The 15,968-nt window shown below is 41.4% G+C and overlaps 1 long non-coding RNA gene across 1 annotated transcript in view; it reads left to right on the top strand.

Annotated features, from left to right (window-relative positions):
* Positions 1-1,487: 1,487 nt before the first annotated feature.
* Positions 1,488-15,968, top strand: part of LOC138842602 (uncharacterized) — a 52,747-nt gene continuing 38,266 nt past the window's right edge. The window contains exon 1 of the long non-coding RNA XR_011377304.1: positions 1,488-1,525. This is a non-coding gene — a long non-coding RNA (uncharacterized lncRNA). The remainder of the gene's footprint in view (positions 1,526-15,968) is intronic.

Genomic DNA, 15,968 nt, shown 5'->3' with positions numbered 1-15,968 from the left:
CATTCGCAGATGGAGGCTCCAGAGTGTCCTGGCTCCCAAAAAAGAATGGACCACGAGTGGCTCACCCCAAAATGATACACACAAAAACACAAACAACAACTAAGCTATGGTCACACAGACAGAAAATCAGAGGAGGTGTAGTCTAAAATTCCACTTCTACTCCCAAATGGAGGCCTCCAAACAAATTGGCCTAGCTCTCAAAATGAACCAGTTCCCAAATCGGGTGAAGTCCAGCAACAATTCCCCTCTCCAGCAGAGTACCCCAATCAAACAAGATTTCCCTTAGAGGGAAAGCCCAAATTGAGGGGGGTAATTATTCCCAGTTGTACACACTGGAGCGACGTACCCTCAAGCAAAGAGAGTGGCTCACTTCCCACAAGGGAAGCAGCCCATATGGAGTGGAGGGAATTCCCAGGCTGCGTAAGCTGGAGCAACTCACCCAATAACACCAAATGTGGACCACAGCTCCAGGTGTTTCTTGGCTCCAAACAGCCTCATGCCATGGACGGCCGGTGCCTGATGGGGGCAGTCCCTCTGAGATCCCCAGAGCGAAATGGGCTCCGGCAGCTGCTGGGAGCTCAGGCAAGGGGCTGCCCCAGGCTGGGCTTGACCTGCCACTGGCATGGACTCCTGTCTGGCTCACCAAAATTGTTAACAAAATGTGCCTGACACACAGTGAGGCCAAACAAACTGAAACGTTGGAGTTTGGAATAGAGAAAGGTTTATTGCAAAGCCATGCAAGGAGATGGGTGGCTCATGCTAAAAGCCCCGAACTCCCTAGAGGGTTTTGGCAAAGCACTTTTAAAAACCAGGTGAGGGACAGGGTGTTGCAGAGTATGTGATCAGCTTGTGCACAATTCTCTGATTGGCTGATGGTGAGGTAGCAGGGTGGTGTCACAGGGTTTAACACTATTAGTCCTTAGGCTCCAGGACGCCTGGGGCCATGTGTTCATGTCATCAAGTAGTTAGCATTTTCCATTTGTTGGGGATTTTCACATCTGCAAAACAACTCAGGAAATGTGCATCATATACTATTATCTAAGTACTTCAGAGGAGCTAAAGCATAGGATATGGGGGAAGGCCAGTCCCAGGAAGACCCCATGGGGTCCTGCTTGTTTACAGAGCCACTCCCAGATAATCAAAAAAGAGACTCAGATAATTCCCCTGAGAGTTGGCAACAGTTCATAAAACCCCAAATGAATTGCAACCCACATTTCTGTCCAGCCATATTTTTGAGACCCCTAACCTGAGGTTTTCAAGTCAAGTTCTCAGGACACAAAATGATACAAATAGGAAGTCAATAAATGTCTCTGGGAAAGCATCAACAACCAATGGGTACCTGAAAGCAAATTCACCAGTCACAATTTAAAGATCTAATTCTTACTTTTCTGTTTTTTTTTTTTTTTGGCCTGCCAATCTAAAAGGAAGGGGCGGCCTTTTAGGATGGCCTAAAACGTGAAATTTTACCTTCTCTCTCGACGTGGCACCACAGATAGAGATCTGGGAGAGGGGAGAGATGACTTGGGTAAGAATTCTCCCCCTTTGAAGACTTCTGCTAGTTTACCCCCTCTGCAGGTTCTGGAGCAGGTGGGCTGTCCCAGTGGGTCTCATCCTGGTCACCAGAAACTATAGAGGAGGAAAAATCATTTTCCTTCTACCCTTTGTGGTCAGTGCTTGGCTGAGACCCCTTTCTCTCTAGGGACCCCTCATGAATGGCTAAGCTTATCTAGATTAAAAGTTCTCCACTTTGGCCACTGTAATTCAAGATTATCTTTGGTAAGTTTAACCTGCTTGTTCAACTTTAAAACAAAATTTTACTCACCTGAGACCTCACACTGGACCCAGTCCAGTTTCTAAGTTGGACCCCAGTTTGAACCTAAACGCAGTCCCATTACTAAGTCAGTCTTAGTCCAACCCAGACAGGTTTCTGTGTTGAACTCCTGTCACTTTTTGGGCTCAGTCAGTAAAAAAAAGAAAGCTTAAATAAAGTCTGAAAACTCATAATTCAAAAGCTGGGGAGGTAGGACCCGAGAGGGACTTGCCTACCACCTCCAGGGGCTGCAAGAAAGCAGCAAGGTCAAGGGGTTCCATGGGTACCTATGACTGGTTGCTCTTTGCTCCTGGGGGGGCTCCTCATGGGGGGGATCCCCTTTGATTCCCTCTTCTGATACCAGAGTGGTTAAAAGATAAACTGAGGCATATTAAAAATTTTAAGAGATTATTTGAACAAAAATTGATTTGAATCAGGCAGCATGCAATCTAGCAGGTAGAAAGGAGCTCCAAGGAGTTGTACAAAATGAAAGACTTTATAGGCAGAAGGGAGTAGGAAGAAGGAAGTTGTATGAAGCAAAAAAAGCAGGTTGGTTATTGCAAAGTTTCCTTTAGGAGATGGCAGGTGTCTATCAGGCAGATTGTCTAACTAATGCAGATCATGATTCTTGATTGACTGGTTTAAGATTCCATTTCTGGGATAGCCGAGACTATAATTAAAATTAAGTCTTAATCTGGTTACATGGGGCTTAGCATAAGTGACTCCATTTTGGGCCTGATGTCTTATTTTTAATAGACGTAATCCTAAACCATATGTCTTCATCCTGCAAGGGATTGATTTCTGCTTTTACCCAAAGGTAAAAGGAGGGTGTAGTAGTTTCTTTCTGCTTTGGAACAAATTACCACATACTTAGTGGCTTAAAACAACACTCTTAGCTCATTTGCTCATTGTTCTGTAGGTCAGAAATCTTGGGATCTCTGCTCAGGGTCTTACAAGACTCAAATCAAGGTGTTGGTCAGACTGCATTCTCAGTTAGAGCTCGGGGTCCTCTTCCAAACTCATGTGGTTGTAGAATGTGCAGTTCCTTGTGGTTATAATGCTGGCTATGTAATGTGGTTTCCTTGCTGGCTGTCCAGGGGTCACTCTCAGAGGCTAGAGACTGCCTACATTTCTTGTCAAGTGGCCCCTCCATCTTCAAAGCCAGCAACAGAGAGTTTCTCCCTCATTGAATCCCTCTCTTATGCTTCACATCTCGCTGACTCTCTCTGTCCCTGACCACCAGACCCAGATTTAAAGGGCTACTGTGATTAGGTCAGACTCATTTGGCTAATCTCTGTATTTTAAGATCTGGGAACTTGATTACGTCTGAAAATCATGTTTGAATAACTGGGAGTTCACAGCAGTAGTGTCTGAATAACAGGGAGAAGGTGCAGGTACACCGGGGCTAGCAATCTTGGAGGCTATTTTAGAAATCTGCCTCCCACAATGGGAAATTCCCCAAATATAGGAAGGTGTATGGGTGATTCAAATGTTGGGAAACCCAAAACCTTACAATGTCCACCGCAGGAAGAAAGAAGACAAATGCAGACATAGGAAAACTAAATGGTAAGCATCTGAGGGGAATTCCCTGGCGGTCCAGTGGTTAGGACTCTGCACTCTCACTGCCCAGGGCCCGGGTTCGATTCTGGTCAGTGAACTAAGATCCCACAAGCTGCGTGACGTGGCCAAAAAAAAAAAAAAAAAAAGGAAGAAGGTAAGTTTCTAAAATTGAAATTATAAATTCTACTAGGGAACTAAATAGAGATGGACAAAAAGAATGTGGACCAGTACTGAAAGCCTGTCTGAAATTAGATGCAGAAAATGGCAATAGAAGCTCTTGATACAATTAATGATTTCTTAAGCAATTAACTGCAGCAGTGAGTGTAAAAAGATGAAGGTGGACAACAGTGAGAGGCCCGTGTACCGCAAAAAAAAAAAAAAAAAAAAAAAAAAAAGATGAAGTTGGAGAAATTAAAGGGAGGCGTTTGCACAGCACGGGAATTAGCAAGACAAGCAGAGCACTGGTCAAAGAAGCAAAGGATCATGGTAAGAGCATCATTAAAGGGAAAGGAGCTGGAGGTCTGAATTCTCTTTCTTTATCTATAAAGTGAGGGTGCAATGGATAATGGCTGACCTTTAGCACTGTAGCATCTATGATTCTATGTTGTGGCCGCAGGGTCCTGCTGAGTTGGAAGGCAAGGGAATGATTCTAGTAGCATTGAAGAGTAGGAAGTGAAAGTCATGAGGACAAAGATTGGGTTCGTTAGGATTTGATGGAATAAGAAAGTGTAAGTGTAAGAGAGTTAGGTAAAAAGTTGGTCTTATGCTACTTCCCATAGAATTTTAAACTTTATAGCAATATACTTCTTTTCCCCCCTCCCTTTCTTTGTTCTATTATTGTGATAGACTTTACTTCTTCATATGTTATAAATCTCACAGCATGTTGTTTTTGGTTTGTTTTTAAAGTCAATTATTACTTAAAAGACTTTAAAAATGAGAAATAAATATCTTTTATATTTATCTCCAGAGGTTTAAATTCCCATCGGAAACTATTGCCTTTTAGCCTGAAGCACTTCTTCAACAATGGCAATAAATTTTCTCAGCTTCTGTTTGCCTGAAAATGTCTATTTCAACTTCATTTTTGAAGGTTTTTTTTTTTTTAATATAGAATTCTAGGTTGATTTTTTTTTTAACCCTTTAAACTTGAAAAAATGTTGGTCTATTTCATCCTGGCTGTATCTTTTCATCTTCCTTTAATGGAAGAGTGGATAGATTTGTTCTGTCATGTAATTAATTTACTGGCAAATTATCTTCATCATTTTGAGGCTTGTTTTTAAGCTTTATTAAAGTAAGTCTGGAGTAGATTTTACTCTAGGGTTAGTTTGGCCTTAATGCTATGGGTGTCTTCAGTGAAAAAAAATATCCAGAGTATTTGGTGGAGTTTCTCTTTTTCTTTGATTGGACTCGTTTTGTATTACCCTATGCCTTCACGGACTAATATCCAGTCAAAGACTCAAGGAGATATCTATGCAGATTCCTAAAGCTACATCTCTGCATAGCTTCCCTCCTCTCTGCCCTGCAAATTTCAGTCACCTCAGCTCACTTAAACTTCAACTAATGTCTCTTGCACTCAGTGAGACAACTGTGCTGTACTCACTTTACTTTCCACTTCTGTGGTCTGGAGTCTGGCAAATATCTTCAGAGAGAAATGCGGGGTCATAATAGGAATCATTTCATTTATTTCTCTTCTCTCAGGGGTTACAGTTCTCTGATGCTGGTTGTCCAGCATCTAAAAATAATTGTTTCACACATATTGTTTTCTTTTCTTGGTTATTTGAGGCCTGAGCATTGGTCTGGTACTACTTAATCTGTCATTGTCAGTGGTAGAATGACCACATTAAAAAATATTTTAAATAGTATTTATCTATTATTTCCTTTTGATGTGATGGGGTAGAATTAGGCCTGTGCTTCTTCTATTATGTCAACTAGAAATTCTATGGGAAGTTATTTGATAAAGACAAAGGCATATTCAGACTTGTGTGGTGTTACTGGGGGTTGGATTGGAAGAGAATGAAACTGGAGCAGAGAGACATTTTGGACATTTTAGACATTTTATTCTGCAATAATCCAAGTAGAACACAAAGCCTGAACAAGGTTGTCAAATGTGCATAGGAAAGAGCAGTTGAAGATAACTCTGAGGTTTCTAGGTGATTAAATGATCTCAGAGAAAATAAAGAGCCCTAGACATTCAATGATAGCACAGAACTTCTTCCCTTCATGGTGGCATATAATATTGTCATGGACTGAAAAATTTGTTAGATTGGAAATAAAAAATGTCACCTAGGTATAAGTGTATAACTCTGGAATCATCTTAGAACTGCTGCATTTCTTCTTTTATAATTCATTCTTTATTTTTCAGATTATTATTATTCTTTTTATTGGAGTATAATCGCTTTACCATGTTGTGTTAGTTTCTGTCGCACGTTGAAATAAATCAGCCATACACATACACACATCCCCTCCCTCTTGGAGCTCCCTCCCCTCCCCCCATCCCACCCAACTAGGCCATCACAGAGCACTGGGCTGAGCTCCCTGTGCTATACAGCAGGTTCCCACTAGCTATCTGTTTTACACATGGTAGTGTATTTATGTCAAACCTAATCTCCCAGTTCATCCCACCCTCCCTTCCCCGCTGTGTCCACATGTCTCTTCTCTATGTCTGCCTTTTTATTCCTGCCCTGCAAATAGGCTCATCTGTACCATTTTTCTACATTCCACATATATGCGTTAATATACAATATTTGTTTTTCTCTTTCCGACTTACTTCACTCTGTAGGACAGATTCTGTGTCCACCCACATCTCTACAAATGACCCAATTTCATTTCTTTTTATGGCTGAGTAATATTTCATTATATATATATATATATATATATGCCACATCTTCTTTATCCATTCATCTGTCAATGGACATTTAGGTTGTTTCCATGTCCTGGCTATTGTAAATAATGCTGCAATTCAGATTGTCGGAGGTCATCTTAACCTAAGTAGAAAACAAGAACTGAATATTCTTTAGGTAGAAATACTATGTAAGTGGGCACATGATGTGGAGGAATGTTAAGTGTGCAGACACAAAGCCTATGTAATAATACACTTAGAATTAGGCAGGTCCAGAATACCAGGTCCAGTGGGAACACCACATGCCAAGTCCTGAGTATACACAGAAGCAGAGGCCACCTGGGCACCATGTAGGCTTAGGCACATTTATACACAAGTAGCACGTGTACACTAGCACCGCATACCCTAAGGGATGGAGTACACTCAGGTTTTCTGATGACTGCAGAGTGATTTAGAGGAGCTATCAAGTCAGTGGTCCACAGCTATGCATTTGAAGTCATAGATGGGAGTGGGAAACAACATTACCTGTCACAAACACAGTCCTGCTGCATAGGCCTTATTTTCTAGTTGCGGTGATTGATAATTATGGGGTTTTTGTTTTTGTTTTGGCTGTAACATGTAGTATAATATCAAACACTCTCATGAAAGGATAAGAAAGGCTACACAGTGGCAACAAAATATGTTAAAAAGTAAAATTTGACAAGAAGCCAGATGGTGTTAAGCTTTAATGTATTTAAGGTAATTTCATCTTCTCCTAAACTGTGCCAAAGTTGATGGATAAATGCACAGTAGGTGCTTTGAAGGTAGGAGTAGGGGTCGGGGAGTGGGAGGAGAGGTAAGTTTTGGATTGGGGCTTTTAAAATAGGAGGCCAAAATTTTCTTAGTCCTCAGTTGAATACCATTAGGTGGCAGATTACAGATTGCCTTCCAATATCTATTCTCCCCTTCTTATTAATGGAGCTATAATTTTTAGGTGGGAACTGGACACTTAGAACATAGACTGTTTCTACCCTTTCCTATGGCTTGGTTTGGCTATGTGATAAAGTTTCGTTTAAAGAAATCTCAATGGAAGGGCTGTAGGACACTTTTTGAAATTTTTAAAAGGAAGGAGAAGGTGGCCCTATAGCTTTGCCCTGCTTCCTTCTGATGCCAGGCTGGAATGTGCACTTGATGGCTGGAGCACCAGCTGCCAACTTGGACCAATGCTTCTCAGAAGCTTGCCTATCTGCCTGCCTTCCTCCATGTACAGGATTTTATGAGTATCTCTGGGGTGCCCTGCCCTGGGAATATGCGCCGGTGATTGTGGCTGTGGCTCTGCCAGTGCACCTCCATGTGTTTGTGAGTGTGTGCACAAGCATGTTCCTGCAAGGGGTGGACATCAGAAGTGCATGTTCTGAAAGAAAGCGAGCAGCATAATTCTAGTGCTTCAGAAAGAACCGTGTGGCTGTCCAAGCTGCAAACTGGGGGAAGTCAGAGAGAGGTACCTTTCAAATCGGCCCTTTTTATGCCATTCCCCAAACTCCAGATCATTCTTGGAAAACTGGGCAGAGCTGACCCAGAGAAGGAGATGGGCAAGGGACTCTGGGGTCCACCTCTGACCTTCCTGGCCTCCTCCATAATATCCCTTGTGCTATCATGTGAAATGCTGAGCACAGGGACTGGATGATTTCACTGAGTTGAGAAGTCTGAGGTGGGTTTTTACTTTCTAACGGAAAATACAGCTCAGAGCAGGGGACTTCCCTTCTGAGGGAAAGTTTTTGGGTGATGGCCAAGGTAGGAGTTTGGGTAGTTGGTACTACGAGGCAAGCGGCTCCTGTCTCCCTGCTCCAGGTCCTGAGTTGGGACAGTTCTTATGGGTGAAAGCAGGACCTGAACTAGATCTTGGGGACGAGGCTTGGAGGAATTGGGAATGGGGTGCAGGCAGCAGGACGGCTCAGCCTCTCATTTGCCCGTGAGCTTTTTCTGAGGTATCCTCTCTTTTCCTTCTTTGGAAATTCTGGTGATGTAGCTGCCATTTCCCTGGGAGCAATACTTTTACAAGAGCTTTTTTTTTCTTAAATAAATTTATTTATTTTATTTTTGGCTGCATTGGGTCTTCGTTGCTGCACGCGGGCTCTCTCTAGTTGCGGCGATCCGGGGCTACACTTCGTTGTGGTGCGTGGGCTTTTCATCACGGTGGCTTCTCTTGTTGCAGAGCACAGGCTTTAGGCACAGGCTTCAGTAGTTGTGGCCCATGAGCTTAGTTGCTCCACGGCATGTGGGATCTTCCCGGACCAGGGCTTGAACCCGTGTCCCTTGCATTGGCAGGTGGATTCTTAACCACTGCGCCACCAGGGAAGCCCTACGAGAGCTTTTATTGCATCTTTAAATAAATAAACTAAACAAACAAATAAGAGAAATTGTTATTCATTGTGGAACACTTGAAAAATATCGAGCATCCTTAGGAAATAAAAGCTATGCCTACTTCCACTGGCTGTGGACAACTACCCTAGCTGGTATTTCCCTTTAAGAAAAAGGTTAGGTAGTTGGAATAATCCATGAAGTTGTGCATCTGCTTTTTAAAACCTAACGTTATAAGGAAAACATTTTTCTGAAATTTCTAGCTCTGCTTTTACTTGTTGTGTTAGCTTGGGTGAGTCACTTAACCTCTATAAACCTCAGTATCTTCATCTGTAAAATGGAGATCAATAACAGTACCTCCTTCACCAGATTGCTGCCAGGACTAAATAAGATAATATATGAAAAACTCTTAGCTAGTGCCTGGCATGTGGTAAGCACTCATTAACTGTTGGTAATATGAATATTTTTCAAGTTATGCATCATCAACGTATGATTTTTCAATGAGTGCATATGCTGGCATTGTATATCTGTATCATAATTTATTTAACTATTCCCCTATTTTGGACATTTATATTGGGTAAAATTTTTGCTGTTATAAATAATTCGTAATGAAAAGTGCCTGAATATATAACTTCGTCCACCTTCCATAAGAAGGTAAACTCCTGGAAGGGGAAGGAATCATTGGGGGAAAGGAGAACATGAGTGGAGGGAGAGTTTTCCTCATCCATCTCACATGCTTCATAACCTCTTGTGACGGCCTCTGATACAAGTCCTTTGAGAAAGCACAGCAGCTTCTAAGGGAGCCTGGGCCGAAGGAGAAAGGATGACACTTTGGGAGATTTCTGTCTTCCCTCCTTTTGTTTCAGATTCTCAAAGGGTTGGGACTCACTGAACTGGGAAGACCTGAGGTCTAATTCCAGCTAAATGGCTGACTGTGAGTTTGGGCAAGTTGCTCAATTTCCCTGGACTTCTCCTTAGGTAAAATGAGGAGTTGGGTTTTGCATCAAAGCTTGCATCCTACAGACCAAAAACTCTGACAAGTTCATATCCAGTATCAACCTACCCCCCTTCCTATTTCAAGTGGGGACTCTAGTTCATGAAATCTCCAATTCATTCATTCATTCAAGAAGCATTTTTACAGCACCTACCAGTCATTTATCACAGAGGTGAATTACATGGTCCCCTGTCCTTGAGAACTCTCAGTCTAGTGGATAAGCAGAACAAGGAAAAAATTATATTGATACACTCTGATAAGTGCCATAATAGAGGCTATTACTAAATCCCATGGGAAGACAGGAGAAGGAGATACCCGTTAAGTTTTTATGGTGCTGGGTGAGTGGGTCAGATTAGAAGCACGTCACCTAGGAAGAAAGGCTAGCTCTCCTCAACCCCCTGATCCTGAGGATTAATGAAATCTCTCTCTCCACGAGACCCTTGTCTGTCTTAAAATATCTCCATAAAGCAAATATTGCTGAGAACTTCCAAGATGGGAGAGAAGGTGCTGTCCATAAGGGTGAACAAGACGTTGGCCTCATCCTCCCAGACACAGATGGGGAAGGGCAGCCTAGAAGTAACTGAAGCTGTAGGAGGTGGGAGTGATTTCTGCAGTCTTCTATGGGAGAGCTGGGAAGGGAGGGATATAACTCCTGAGAGATCTGGAGAAAGTGTTTTTTCTGGCTTGGTGGAAAGAACTCTGAGTTTGGAGCTGGAAGGGGCAGGTTCAGCTCCAGAGTCTAGGATGGGCTGCCTGATAGCTGTGCGTATCAGTAAACAGCCCCAGGAACACTTGGAGATAAGTGCATGCAGAGCTGGAGTACGGCCCTTTCTCCCTTCCTCCAGTTTACACACCCTAAAGGTGTGAAGGTGCTTCTCCCTGAAGGAATATAGATGAAGTACTGAGTATGGAGGCATTCGGCACATGCCAGAGCATTACCATAGTTCAGGAAGAAGGAGGATGTGAGCTGGGATCTGAAAGAGTGGACGTCTCCAGTAGGCTTTTTCAAGAAGGTTCTGGCATTCACCAGGCAGCTGTGGCTCTCTGGCAGAGGGCATCGCGCAGCAGCAGTTGCTGGAACTGGGCCTGATGCAGCGGTGGTGGTGGCAAAAGCACTCAGAGGAAACGGAAATGGAGCAAAGGGGACGGGGAGCCGGGGGCGGGGAGGGCAGGGCAGCTGACCACACCTCAGTCTGAGTGGCCCAAGTGCCAGCAGGGAAGGGTCGCTGGGTCAGGGCAGGGGTGGGGATGGGTGGCTGCTCAGGAAGGGCCGGCCACCTAGCACCACGGAGACAGGACAAGGAGCGGCCATCACTGCTCCACCTCTGCCCCTCCTTGTTCTATTCCAAAGGGAAAAGCTGTGATGAAAGGCCTTTAAGAAAAGTAGGGCAGAGGGAAGATGACCCAAGCAGGGGTTGCCCGGACACTGGTGAACGGACAGCTGGGTTGAGTGTCCGGTCTGGGCAGGAGGGAGAAGTGCCCCGAGAAGCGCTGCGCTTTGTTTCGCCTTCAAACAGGATGCTCCGGGTCCAGCGGGACCCGCCCTGCCAGCCCTCCTCCCTGCGTCCCCGAGTCCACGCAGACAGAGAGGAGAGAGGAGGGTGTAGGGGTATAGTGTGCATTGAAAAACAACGCAGAAGGGAGAGAAAGTGGGCTCAGAGCGGAAAAAGGCGGGATTATATCCTCGGGTACCTTCGCGAGGCTCCAGGACTGGAGGGGGATACTGCAAACAAAACAGCGCAATGAATATTATCCCCCCCCGCCCCCCCCACCCCCGGCACGGGGAAGGCCCACTCTGTGTGTGGAGCTGAAATAGGCGGCCTTTTTAAAAGGAAGAGAAACAAATTTGCAGCATCTTGGGGCGTGTCATCTTGGAGTGTTCTTCCTTTGCATGCTCTCCACGGCAGCAGATTTCCGTCCCAGTCCGCTCCCTCCAGGGTAGTGTGGATGCCTGGTTAGGTCACTGGGGTAGGTGGCAGAGAGGCAGCATAGCTACAGGTTCAAAATGTGGACTCTAACGCCACACTCTGTGGTTTTGTAACCTGGCTCTGCCACGGGGACTCAGTTTCCTCATTTGTAAAATGGGATAATAGTAGTATCAACTGTAGGATTGTTCTTAGATCGGTTTATACATGGGAAGCACTGAGAAGACTGCCTGGCACCTGGTAAGAGCTCTGCAGTGTTGGCTTTCATTGTTGTTGTAATTAAATATCTGTGTTTAGAAGATATTCTCTAAATGTTAACTGCTGTCAGAAAGATCAAAATATCAAATGCTTCCTGAGCCCTCACGTGTCCATGATGCTATGCTCTATGCTTATTTTTGGCGCTGGATTGAGTATATGTTTTCTGCCCAGGAACTTACTTTCCCCGGTGGACACACTGATTTAGACATACACAAAGAACTGAAGAATAAAATGGGAGTAAGGCACGAAAAAATAGTGCATCAGAAAAGAAACAACTGAGCATAAGAAGTCAACCCAAATTTGTGCTGACTGTTTTAACAAAGTTGTAATCACACTTCTTACCGGTAGGGTTTTAAAGTTGGTTAATAGGTCAATTTGTAGCTGTTAAGCTGTCATGTACCTACCTGGAAGGAAGTCTCTGTTGGACTATCACAGGATCATTCTTATCCTGGGGAACATTTTCCATAATAATATTTTATTAATCATTATAATAAATAATAAATATTTCATGTTATCTTGGTGAATAGTTTTATGTAATAATTTTTATTATCATGATAATTAAAATATGTAATGTATGCTGTTTTAATAAATATATTTATAACAATGTTTTATTTCTATAATAAGGTATTGAGAGATATACCAGTTATTATGTCATTTCATCATCCCAAGAATCCTGTGTTACAAAATATTTGTTATCCCATTTAACAGGTTAGAAAAGTGAGACATAGATTGAAATTGCCCAAGTCCACACAGTTAATAAACTGTAGAGCTTGTATTTAAACCTAGGACTATTTGAATCCAAACTTATTCTTAATGACAGGTAATTCAAAGCTAATAATTTGGATAATCAGAAAGATCTCAAAGGAAAGAGAGCTATGGACTGAAACTAAACATGACTAAATAAAATGGGGAGAGATGGAAATTTCTGAATGTACCTTCATAAAACTAGCTATTTGAGTCTGAACTGGAGAAACTATGGCTTACTAACAGTTTATGTGGAATACACTTAGGTTTACTTTTTTTTTTTTAATTTGAGTTTCATATGAGCCAACAAATTGTAACATGGTTGCCAATGAAAGCTAATTGCTGTGGTTGCAGCAACAGAAGTAATATCTGCCAAAATACAACCATATAGGAATTAGTAAATAGAACACTAAGAGAGCATTCATGACAGTGAAGGGTCTGGAAAATATATTGGTTTCTAAAAATCTCAACAATGAAGAATCATAATGTTTTTTTTTTCTAGAAAGCAGTAATAATTATAATAATAATACCTAATTCTTTTTAAATTCTTTATATATATATATATATATTTATTTATTTATTTGGCTGTGCCGGGTCTTAGTTGCAGCATGTGGGATCTTCCTTGCAGCATGCAGGATCTTTAGTTGTGGCATGCAGGCTCTTAGTTGCGGCATGTGGGCTCTTAGTTGCAGCATGCGGGATCTAGTTCCTTGACCAGGGATCGAACCCAGATGCCCTGCATTGGCAGCGTGGAGTCTTAGCCACTGGACCACCAGGCAAGTCCCAATAATACCTAATTCTGATAAAACAGTTCCTTTGACCCAGGCATATTTATACATATTAACTCTTTTACTCCTTACAACAACTTCGTAAGTAGTCTTATTATTATTCTCACTTTATGGATGAGGAAAATTTGTTAGCAGCATAGAAAACTAATAGTAGCCCTCTACCTTGTGCTTTTAGCTTCTGCCACAGTCATGTGAAAGACGCATGTGCAGTGAACAGAGTTTTTACTTTAACATATGGTTAAATCTGAAAGAGGACTAATGATAGATAAGTCATATCTCTTTTCCCAACCCTTTCCGGATGCAATATAATTAACCCCTCCTTTTCAAGAATAGCATGTAGATACTACTCAGCCATAAAAAATAATGAAATAATGCCATTTGTAGCAACATGGATAGACCTAGAGATTATCATACTAAGTGAAGTAAGCCAGACAGAGAAAGACAAATACCATATGATATCACTTACATGTAGAATCTAAAACATGCCATGAGGGACTTCCCTGGTGCCTCCCTTGCAATGCAGGGGACACGAGTTTGATCCCTGGTTAGGGAACTAAGATCCCACGTGCTGCAGGCAACTAAGCCCACGCACTACAACGAAGATCCTGCGTGTCACAACTAAGACCCAACTCAGCCAAATAAATAAATAAATATTTTAAAAAATGACCCAGATGAACTTATCTACAAAACAGTAACAGACTCACAAGCATAGAGAACAGACTTCTGGTTGCCAGAGGGGAGGGGAAGTAGAGGAGGGATGGATTGGGAGTTGGGGATTAACAGATGCTAACTGTTATGTATAGAATGGATAAACATTCTACTGTATAGCCCAGAGAACTCTATTCAATATCTCATGATAAACCATAATGGAAAAGAATATGAGAAAGAATGTATATATATGCATAACTGAATCACTTTGCTGTACAGTAGAAATTAATACAACACTGTAAATCAACGATATTTCAATGAAATAAAATTTTTAAAATAGTTTACCTTAAAAAAAAAAAAAGAATTGTATGTAGAGCATTAGTTGTTGAAAAGAAGTGCATCCACACTTGAGCTAACTCCTTTTTTCTTTGACAAGTGGATGCCTCTGACGGCTATTTGGTCTACCAGCCAGTTGTCCCCAGATATGTGCCATAGCCAGGGAGGCTCACAAAGCCATGAGATTGTCCATCAGTGGGAAACACAGGAAATTGCAGGTTAGGTGTATACGAATTATGTGCTGGATTTAAAGGCTGAACAGTCCAGACACAGGTAGATATACAGAAAATAGTATGAACTCTTTAGCTGTGATGGTTTTCGTCAGTTGTTACTTGGCATCTCTATTTAAAAATTTTGCAATTTGTACTTTCAGCATAACAAGCTAAAAAACAAAAACACCACCACCACAAAACCAAGCCAAAAACCTGAAAGAGCACATTTAATGAAAAATAAAGTACTGAATGTTCATTTATCAAGGTAGTTGATGACAAATATAAAATTTGCATAAAATGCTCATTGACATCAGGGGTTTTAGTGATATCACTAAACATATAAAAAGCAAAGACACACATCTGCTGAAGAAGCAAAGCACCTACTTCAATGTTAGATGTTATTTTAACTGGATTATGCCCAAAGCAAACAATTAAACATGTGCAGCTGTGGAAAGGTATGTTTACACATCACTCTTTGAAGTGTGACTTTTCATTTAGATCAGATATCTGTTCTTCTAAATTAATTTCAATCATTTTCAGTTTCAAGATTTCTTGTGCACTTACAAAGCAATGTTAGAGTGTTGGCTCCATTAGCAATAAGAATTTGGTGAACAGTTACATAATTCCAGTTTTACGTCAGGATCATCAGATATTTCAAACAGGAAATCAGCTAATTCTGGTTAATGATTCAATTCTTTTTCCATCTGACAATTCATGAGATCAAAGTAAAACTTCCAGAGGTTCATCTGTTGAAGGCGAAACACTTGATATCATTGTGAGTATTGTAATAAATTCAGTTAAAAATCCAACATTGAAGATGAAATTATCTGTTGCTGTGGTGATATTATGAATATAAATTTTAGCAGAGCATAGCACCATGGTAAAAACTGTGCTCTACTCATGTTCTCTATGGAGCAGAAATGTACTTGGAATTGATTTTGGTGCACACACAACTCCTAATTGCATCTAAACAAATTTCAATATTTTAGTAATTGAAATAGAAGCTGACAGTGGTTAAATTTGAACACAGAGTAACTGAATTACAATTTTTTTGTGTGTGTATGTGTGATGAAGCTGACCTTGAAAAGCAAACAAAAACTGCAACATGACAGTATGTACTTTCTCTTTGTCATGCATCATCATTTGAATCTTATAAATGTTTGAGCTTTTTGAAGAATTGCTTGGAAAATCAACTTAAATGTCAACCATGGGGAAGAAATCCTCCAAATTTTGATTGCGTTTTGTTCAAAATCATCTGGAAATATTTAATCAAATTATTCAATAAAGGGAACAACCACACTTTTAGCTTTTAAAGTTTATAGTAAACTGCAATGATTGAAAACAAAGTTTGTAAACAGGGAGATATTAATACTTATCCTTACAAAAGCAAGGAAAGAAGTGAACAAATTAGTTAATAAGTGCTCAAACAGTGGAATAGCTCAACATGTGGAAAAAAATCTTTTGAAAAGATTTTATTTTCAGTTTGATAAGTTTTTATTCTATTGTGGAATGCATTG

This window comes from Globicephala melas, chromosome 3 (genome assembly GCF_963455315.2).
Source record: "Globicephala melas chromosome 3, mGloMel1.2, whole genome shotgun sequence".
Classification (NCBI taxonomy): Eukaryota; Metazoa; Chordata; class Mammalia; order Artiodactyla; family Delphinidae; genus Globicephala; species Globicephala melas.
This window is presented reverse-complemented; position numbering and strand designations above follow the sequence as displayed.